This window comes from Martes martes, assembly GCF_963455335.1.
Source record: "Martes martes genome assembly, chromosome: 11".
In the NCBI taxonomy this organism is placed as follows: Eukaryota; Metazoa; Chordata; class Mammalia; order Carnivora; family Mustelidae; genus Martes; species Martes martes.
This window is the reverse complement of record NC_137899.1, coordinates 29,193,939-29,204,606: the sequence shown is the minus strand read 5'-3', so window position 1 is coordinate 29,204,606 and position 10,668 is coordinate 29,193,939.

The following is a 10,668-nucleotide window of genomic DNA, read 5'->3' as shown; positions in this document are numbered from 1 at the left end:
AAGGTGGGAAATGCATCTTCCCAAACATTCTCTATTGAGTGGGGTAGCCAGTCCCAGATTAAACTGTAAGAAAGATGAAATATGCCATTGTCTCATTAAAAGAAGGAACCTTTTTGCAGAGCTCCTGTGTGGTTCAATAAACATGTATTGAGTTTTTACTGTGTAAGGCACTGCACTAAGTGGTTAACAGGCAAAGATGGGTGAGTCATTGTCATTACAGCCTATTCCTCTATAAACCTAGAGTTTTTCTCTAAGTAGAGTCTCTAAATGGCTATACACTCTGGTTTGCTCCAAGCTGTCCCTTTTTACTTCTTTTGTAACAGTGTTTATAACTGCCCATTTTACTCTCCAGGAATCTGGTTTGATCTGTACACGTTCTATCTTTCATGATGTCAGTCACCATCACAAAGAAAATAATGTTGATGTTAAAAAGACTTAATACAGGACTCTTTCTTAGGAGATACTGACTTGTATCCACCAATGGCTTCATGAGTTTTTAAACATTTGGTTTTTATTTCGAAATTATTCATACCTACAAAAACTTTGCAAAAAATAGTCTAACATATTTGTGTTTATGGTTCAACTAGATCCCCCAAGGGTAACATTTCATAGAACTGCAGCAAAATGATAGAAATCAGGAAATTAGTATTGATACAATACACTTTTCTAATTATAAACCTTATTCAAATTTTGCCAACTTCTCCACTGATGTTCTCTTTTATTGGTCCAGGATCCAATAGAAGCCCCACATTGCCTTTAGTTACAATTTCTCCATGGTCTCCCTTAATTCTAGAATAGCTGTTCAGGCTTTCCTGACTTACAAGAAAGGTGTTTCAAGGTCCTTCACACTTTTGAAGAATATTGGCAGAATTATGTCATAGAATATGCCTGTTTCAGTGTTTGTGACTTTTTTTTCATGATTACATTGGGTCATGTATTTTTAGCCATAATATCACAGAAGCAATATAGAAAGCTCATTACTTCATCTTAGGGAATAGTCACAGGACTCCTTAAATGATACTACAAAGGCAAATCTTCACTCTTCTATTTTGCAGTGATAGTCCTACCTACATGTTAGATATTTAAACCTTATGTAATAAAGTCCTTTTTAATATTGTACTTCTTTCTCTCACTTTTGTAAATCAAGGATTCATACTAGGAGGAGTTTGACTATGAGGACAGTTAATTCATTTACAGTTAAATTTACCTGCATTAACCAGAGTGGTCATCAGCTCTGATGCTGAAGAACTCTTTACATGATCTACATTTTATCTAAAAATTCAAGCTGAACCATCAATTGAAAAGGGTCTTCCCTACATCTAGCCCTCAATACCTACGTGACACTGATGAGTTATTGAAGTGTTTTTTAAGTATTAGTAGAAAACGTATTGAGCATTTAGGTCTGCCTAGGGTAAGCAAAAGTGGAGGTTTTTTTCCTAGAATTCAATAATATAGCTAAGCAGTAAACATTGCCCTCCTCCAAAAAATAAAAAAATAAAAATAAAAGTAGTACTATTCTTGCCTTAAGGATTACTTTTTAGAGTATCCAATTCTTTATGTATATAATGCCTGATTCATTGGATTTGTTTATATCTTGAGAAGGATTATGAAGGTCACATATTATCTGCAACTTCCCATTTGTTGACCCGGGAAGGATTAGTATCGCTACCACACAACAAATTACTCTCAGTGCTAAACCACAAAATTATATATTCACTTGCTGGGGCGAGGTTTTTTCTTTTCCTTCTAAAAGAGCTGTAGCTATTCATTCACAATATGTGAGAACTTACAAATGCTGTTGAAGTAGTTCCTGTATGTGAAGTTTTAAACAAGAAAATGAATAAACATCTTTCATCCAAAGATTCATAGAAAACCATTACAGTGAACCAACAGAATTGGTGAAGCTGTGTTTTTTCATCTAAGCATGGCTCTGTAAGGTAATATACTTTATTTACTAAAAAAAATACAATGAAAAATTCTGTTGCATATATTTTGATGACAGAGCTGCCTCAGTATTACTCAGTCTCCATGTACTGTAAATTAAAAGGGCATGTTGTCCACATGTGTGAGGTTTGAGAGGGGATAGATTTTTCTGTGTGATCATGTAGTCTGTGTGGTACTATGGTTCCCCATACATGCTTAGCATGAGGGACTGGAACAAAAAAAGAGAAACTGGCCCACACACTGCCTGAAGACAGTGTTAAACCTCTTGCAAAATACAAATGTTAAAAATTTTTAAATAAATTTGAAAGCAGGTTTTTAGATTTTACCAATATGCAAATAGACCATACTCTTTCTCATTCAACTGAATTTGTACCAAGAGGAACATTAAAATCGGAGCCATATGTTCACGGCATGGGATAACCAGATAAGAATAAAGTAGTAGGAGGTTCTGGTTCGTGAGAACTTAATTATAGGTTCTTAGGAGTTCCGAGATTAAGAATTTCCTTTCCACATTTTATAATATTTTTAATTGACTGCAAATCAGATTGATTTAAATATTTATTTTAAATTGCCACATGATACTATAGACACAACATGAGGATGTAGTTATAAATTGACGTAGCTAGCAGTGAAGGTTATTACAGGACACACTTATGTATTTCCTCTTATAGTGTGTTAAATATTGCCTCTTTGGTTTCTACTTTCCACACGATTTAAAATTAGCACCCTAAAATAATCGTGAAAACTTCATAGGTGATTAAAATTCTCCCTCATCTGCTTAAATATAGTAATACCACCTTAGAAGTTTATGAGGAGATTAAACTAGATGTATATGAAAACATCTCCCACTCAGCTTTGTACATGCTGGAAGTTTCTCTTCTTTTTCAACAACAGTAGACCCAATAATAGTTGATCTTCACTGTCTGCTAATAATTTCACTGGATCTAAACTCACATTTCACTAACAAGGTCTGGAATATCTTTGCCCTTTACCATTCGAGCTATTTTTGTTCCCCCTTGTTTATTAGAGAGCTCCGCAAACTATTCTTCACAAATCATTATTTCTGATGCCATTCTCTGAGGTGTGAGCATCTGCTAGCTGCTAACAGAGGGTGCAGCTGTTGTTCAGAGACCGGCTGTGTTGCGTTGCCAAGCAACCGCTGCAAGCCAAATCCCGGGGCAGGTTGCTCGCCCAGGCGCACCTGCCGGTCGACCCAGCTATTTATTTAATTAAAAATCTGTTCCTGCACACCAGCTTGGCCAGAAAGGCAACAGCAGCAATCGATTACAGCTATATTAAATGACCTACCCATATTGTTTCATTGACTTCTTCCGTGCAAACCAAAAGTGTCTCTGGCCACCCCCACTTACTCTTAATGACTTTGCAAAAAGTGCGTAAGAGAAAAGTATAGACAGTTTCCATCTGCATGATAGAGAAACGGAAACCAATTTGTCAGGCACATCGCTGCATGTAATAAAATGTGCCAAAAATAAAATGTTTCACCGACAGGAAAGCTGCTAACAAGACAATACTGCCTGTTTGGGTGCAGCAGGACAAAAAGGATTTAAAGGAGGTATTTACTATTAATTGTGAATTTCCAAAGTCAATTATTTTCCTAGGCCCGGCTGCTTTCCTTTCTCCTTTCGATTAAAAAAAATTGCCACTTCAGGTGCATTAGAACCCACTCTCCGGCTGGCTTTCTATTCCCACTCTCCTCATTTTCAAAACTGACGGAGGCTCTTTTATGTCAACCACATGATATTAGAAATAAAACTGTCAAGAATTAATACCAGCCACTGGAATGGCTTTTAAAAACCAAGGGGAGTCTCAGCAATGCTTATATACATATCAACCTCGCTCTGTCCTTAGCAGCTCATTCCAGCTCCCCGGCCCTCTTATGAACAACTAGATCTAATAAGGATTACAAGGGGGAAAAAAAAAATTAAAGCTCTTGATTGTGATTGCAGGACAATTTTTTTTTTTTCATATTGGTGAGGTGAAGACTTTAAAGTGGGACTCCAATAACTGAAGTAATTCTGATTTTGATGGCATCTATTAAAGTCAAGAAAGGTCTTTATTAAGAATTCAATGTTTGTTATATCACCAAGAGCAGCAGAAATGATTATTAAAGAGTCTAGAATTCTCTTTGATGTATAAAGTACCTGTATAAAGGAAGCTTGTTCTTAGAAAAGGTTCTGAATAAAATGCAAATAACAATACTTCCATATTAATGGGAGCTAACATTTAAAGAATGTAAGAAAGTGGGTCCTTTCTAAATATTATATGTTTGATTAAACTGCGAATTTTTTTAAGTTGAAATTGGGATAAAAGGATAAAAATTTCTGATGTCATATTAGTGTTCTCCTGGTTTGGTGCATTTTATAACTCTGTTCAGATAAATATAACTCACAGACTTCCATTGTCACCATCTGCTGTTTGCCCATACTACATTTATATTTATATCTTCATTGTTGATGTAGAGGTTATGTTAATTGATTGTATGGGCAATGCTAACCTTACTAAGTATCTCATATCCATAAAGCCCTGATATGTCACAATACCTACTTCCAATGAAAAGGTCAAAGGATTATCTCTATAAACTTCCCTGGTTTAATCTTCATTTTATTTCTACACAGTTGCACCCACCACATGCCTACTTTTGAGGATGCTAGCAACAACTACTCACATACAATTTTCCCTGCTTTGCCTACTTAAAGTAATTTGTGCTTTCATTCTCTTTTCTTTTCCTTCTCATGAAATAATACCTATACTGAATCTTCTGTTAGGTGTAATTTAAAGGTCCAAAAGTCATTTTAAATCTAGAACTGTTAAAATTTTTTTTAGTACAGGTTGGTGACTCTGAACAGTACAAAGAAGCAGTATTTAATTAGATTTTTTTTCTTTTTTTAAACCTGAACAGACTATTAAAGGACCATAACTGAGTTTAAGACAATAAATATATGTAAAAATGTTGTTCTCATAAAAAACTCCCAAATGTTAGTTGTTTTTTTCTTCAAAGCCTGACTAAATACCACGTTTTGTCAAGTATGTTGTGGTATTTTCGCTCTATCTGATATTTAACATTAATGTCTATATGTCTTAGTCCTTGAACTATTGATTGGAAATTATAGTGTACGTTCATCCCTTCAACCACTTGTAAGCCAGGGATTGTGCTGAAAATAAGAAGATGAATTTCTTTGTAACATCAACGATTTCAAGACTATAACAGCAGTTATTTACTAATTGGAAGAGCATAGAATGGAGATCACAAGAAAAACTGTGAGGACATAATATTTTGGTGTCTGGAAGTTGTACTGTGCTAATGATGGTATTTCCAAAAACTGCTATTTCTGTGAAACAATTCCTTCTGGATGATTAAAAAAAAAAGTGCATCAAATTCAAAATCCACAAATCTGAACACTAAATCTCTCTCTAAACCCAGTCTTCTGTGCTCAGGGAACAAATCACTTTTATACACCTAGGTGCTGATTCTAGAAAATCTGGAAACCTTTCTTACCACTTTTAACCCACAGATAATATCTATTGAAAAAAAAAAAAGTACAACCCCTCATTAAATCTGCTGTCCAAGTTGATCACTACCAGATAATTACAATAATCTAATAGTCTCCCGTTTCCAGCCTCAACTCTGATCATGGACTCTGCATTGTTGCTAGGCAGATCTTTCTGAAACACGTATCTGGTGAAGTTACTTGCCTGTATAAACGTCCACTGGTTTCTTATTAACTACATAGCAAGTCTAGAGTCCTTACCATAGCACACATGAACTTTCTAGAACTGGTCTTCATTTTAAGTGTCCAACTCAGAATGACTTCTGTAAAGTTTATCTCCATTCCTCGTGACGTAATTTATCATTCCCTCCTTTGTGTGTCCCTTAGACCTCATTTATACTCCTGTCCCAGGACCCCCCATCATTTTTGGTCTCAAGGGCGCTCTCTAAATACTTGTCAACTGCATGGAAAGTTGTTACCCATCCAACACTGTGGCGGCTTCATTCTCTTCAGTTCTTGTCTTTTCAAGCATCTCACCTCAGACTGCATGCTCATAACTAAAGTAGTTCAAGAGACATGAAGTCTTGTAATAAAATGATGGAATAATTATGTTTTAATATGGAAGAGGTAGAAGTAGTAAACAGTGGTCCTTGATAAGAATGTTTTGATGACTCTCAAGGTATAAGACAGTACCTCCCAGACTTGTAAAATTACCAGAATATTGGAAAGCTATTTTTTCAAAGATTTTATTTATTCATTTGAGAGAGAAAGAGAGGGAACACAAGCATGGGTAGGGACAGAGGGACAAGTAGACTCCCAGCTGAGCAGTCCCAATCGGCCCTCAATCTCAGGACCCTGAGATCATGACCTGAGCTGAAGTGAGATGCTTAACCTATTGAGTCACCTGGGTGTCCTGGAAAGCTATTTTTAAAATAAAGGTTCCAGGGGCGCCTGGGTGGCTCAGTGGGTTAAAGCCTCTGCCTTCGGCTCAGGTCATGGTCTCAGGGTCCTGGGATCGAGCCCCACGTCATGCTTTCTGCTCAGCAGGGAACCTGCTTCCCCCTCTCTCTCTGCCTGCCTCTCTGCCTACTTGTGATCTCTGTCTGTCAAATAAATAAATAAAATCTTTAAAAAAATAAAATAATAAAATAAAATAAAGGTTCCATAGCTCCAATATATACCTGCTCAGTTAGAATTAAGGAAGCTTCCGTGGTGATTATAACAATCATCCAGATTTGGATGTCTTTGAAGGAAAAGACCATTATAGAAGAAAGATTAATGGTTTATAAGGGTGCAGAGATTTGCCTTCTAATCTCCTATTTCCATGTTCTGGAGCCTGACATACACACATGTGAATAAAAAGGCGGGCTGTGTAAACTTGAGCTAGATATGGACACTCCTTTAACAGAATTTATAAAAACCTACATTAACAGGGAGTAGTCTTTCCAATGTGGAGTATAATTTTATTTTTTTTACTGAAGAATAATTGACATACAAGATTTTCTTAGTTTCAGGTGAAAAACATAGGGACTTTATATACATTGCAAAATGATCACTACAATAAGCCTAGTTACCCTCTGTCACTATGCAAAGTTGTTAGAATATTATTGATAGTCCCTATGCTGTATATTGTATCCAATGTCTTATTTGTTGTACAACTAAAATTTTGTACATCACACTCTTCCTCACCCACTTTGACCATCCCACCACCACCCCTACCCTCTGGCCACCATCTGTTTGTTTTCTGTATCTATGAGTCTATTTGTATTGTTCATTTGGTTTTTAAATTCCACATTTGAGTGAAATCATATTTGTCTTTCTCTGGCTGACTTCCTTCACTTAGTATAATAGCCTCTAGGTCCATTCATGTTGTTGAAAAGGCAAGATTTCATCCTTTTCTTATGGCTGAGTAATATTCCTGAGTGTGTGTGTGTGTGTGTGTGTGTGTGCTCGTGCACGTGTGTGTTATCACATTTTTTTTTTTATCTATTCATCTGGTCATGAGCATTTAGATTACTTCTATATCTTAGCTGTTGTTAAAAAAAAAATACTGTGATTAGCAGAGGTGCATATGTCTTTTTAAATTCACCTTTTCATTTTTCTTGGTAAATACCTAGACACACAATTGCTGGATCATATGCTAGATCCATTTTCCATTTTTTGAGGACTCTCTGTACTGTTTTCCACAGGCTTCCACCAATTTACAATCCCACCAGCAGTCACAAGTGTTCCTTTTTCTTCACATCCTTCCCAACACTATTTGTCTTTTCGATAATAGCTGTTCTCACAGGTATAAGGCGATATCATGGTTTTTTTGAAATTCTTTGATGTTTATTGATGTTGAGCTGCTTTCAGGTGCTTGTTGGTCATCTGTATATCATCTTTGGAAGAAAATCTGTTCAGGTCCTTTGTCCATTTTTAATCAGATTATTTTTATGTTAGTTTTATGAATTCTTTCTATATTTTGGATGCTAACCCCTCATTGAATATATTATTTGTAAATATCTTCTCCCACTCAATGCATTACTTTTTTATTTTGTGGATGATTTCCTTTGCTGTGTAAAAGCTTTGCATTTTGATGTAATCCCAGTAGTTTAGTTTTGCTTTTGTTGTACTTCCCTGAGAAGATAAATCCAAAAAAATTACTAAGAGTTATGTCAGAGAGCTTATTACTTATGCTTTCTCCTAGGAATTTTATGGTTTCAGGTCGTAGATTTGAGTCTTTAGCCCATTTTGAGTTTATCTTTGTATATGGTGTTAGAAAGTGGCCTAGCTTCACTCATCCATGTAGCTGTCCAGTTTTCCCAGCACAGTTTATTAAAGAAACTGTCTTTTTCCCATTGTATATTCTTGTCTCGTTTGTCGTAGATTAATTGACCATATAAGCATGGATTTCTTTCTGGGTTCTTTATTCTGTTGATCCATGCGTCTGCTTTTGTGCTGGTACCATAATGTTTGGGTTGCTACAGCTTTGTAGTATAGTTTGAAATTTAGGATTTTGATACCTCCAGCTTTGTTTTTTCTCAAGATTGCTTTGGCTACTCAGGATCTCTTGTGATTCCATATAAATTTTAGGATTTTAGGATTTGTTACAATTCTGCGAAAAATGCCATTGGTATTTTGATAGTGATTGCACTGAATCTGTAGGTTGCTTTAGGTAGTGCAGACAGTTTAACAATATTCTTCTAGGGGTACCTGGGTGGCTCAGTGGGTTAATGCCTCTGCCTTCAGCTCAGGTCATGATCCCAGGGTCCTGGGATCAAGCCCCACATTGGGCTCTCTGCTCAGCGGGAAGCCTGCTTCCTCCTTTCTCTCTCTCTCTCTGCCTGCCTCTCTGCCTAATTGTGATCTCTGTCTGTCAAATAAAAAAAAATTTTTTTTAATTAAAAAAAAATCTTCTAATCCATGAGCACAGACATCCTTCCATTTATTTGTGTCATCATCAATTTCTTTTTTATTTTTTTAAGATTTTATTTATTTATTTGACAGAGAGAGAGAGATCACAAGCAGGGAGAGAGGCAGGCAGAGAGAGGGGTCGGGAAGCAGGCTCCCTGATGAGCAAAGAGCCTGATGCAGGGCTCAGTCCCAGGACCCTGAGATCATGACCTGAGCCAAAGGCAGAGGCTTAACCCACTGAGCCACCCAGGAGCCCTAATCTTTGATTTCTTTATCACTGTCTTAATAGTTTTCAGAATAGAGGTCTTTGACCATCTTGGTTAAATTTATTCCTAGATATTTTAGTCTTTGGATGTAATTATAAATAAGATTGTTTTCTTAATTTCTTTTTTTGATAGTTCATTATTAGTGTAAAAAAAAAAAAAAAACACAAGAGGTGGGGCGCCTGGGTGGCTCAGTGGGTTAAAGTCTCTGCCTTCGGCTCAGGTCATGGTCTCAGGGTCCTGGGATCGAGCCCCGCATCGGGCTCTCTGCTCACCAGGGAGCCTGCTTCCTCCCTCTCTCTCTGCCTACTTGTGATCTTTCTGTCTGTCAAATAAATAAATAAAATCTTTAAAAAAAAAAAACACAAGAGAATTCTGTATATTGATTTTGTATTATGCGACTTTACTGAATTCATTTGTTAGTTCTAATAGTTTTTGGTGGAGACTGTTAACCTGAAAACTAAAAAGTATCCATGAGAGGCAAGCAGATATTTATTTGGGATTGGTGAATTGCACTTTGGGGGGTACAGATTCAAGTAGAAACCCAAATAGTGTCCTGCTTCTATGATGAAAGCAAGGCATTTTTAGGTAGAAAAGAAACATGAGCAATTCCATGAGTTGAAGAAAAGAAAGGGGGGGGAGGTTTTCTGGGGGTGTTAACAAGCTAAACTCTTCTGAGTTATACATTGATTGGCTTCTGATTCTATCTTCAGAAAGTCTGCAACCATCAGTCTTGTAATCAGAATATCTGTTCTACCACCTTCTCAAGCAATTATGTGGAACAGTTGCCATTGTGCCCTGTGTAAAGGTTTGGGTACTGTTCAAAGAATGGTAAGGCAGTTTCTCTGGCTCTTTTAAAATGGCTCCAGTCGTGTCAGTTCTTCATATTTCCCTCATATGACCTCAATCTCTAAAAGTATCACTGAGCAACTATTAGAAGGTACAACTGAGTAGTCATTAGAAAGTGTTACTTTTAGACTATTAGAAACCATGCCGGTCAGCAATCAAACATTATTGATCCCTCATTGCCAGGAAGGCTCATTCCTGGTATGTCATGAAGGAAGGAAAATGATTTCCCTTGGAGCCATAGGCCACATATGAGCAACAAGAGTGCCAGAGCAGAGAAAGGCCTTGCTGTCAAATTCTTGAAGGCCAAATGTCTTCTTTAATTTCTGGAGCTTCCTGCTGTGATGTCTCATAAGCCTTAGAAATAATTTCAAAATGCTGAGTGACCCTTATCTGGGTGATTTCTTTATGACATTCAGCTATACAAAGGAGACCAAGTTTGGCAATGACTAAAATTTGAATAATAAACAAAATGCTGAGTCCAAAATTGACTTGCACCAGGAACAATTCCTGAGGGTAGCCAGCTAAAAAAAAACTATCAAAGAACCATGGAGTGTCAGTGGGCACTGCATTTGAACATCAGGTTTGTGCTTGGGTTTTATCTAGTTTGGTTTCTACTTTGCCAGAGGTGTTTACCCACATATAGTAAGAGGTGTTTATCGCAGATCAGACCCCACCCTCTTCAGCTAGTAGGTAATGAAAAACAATTC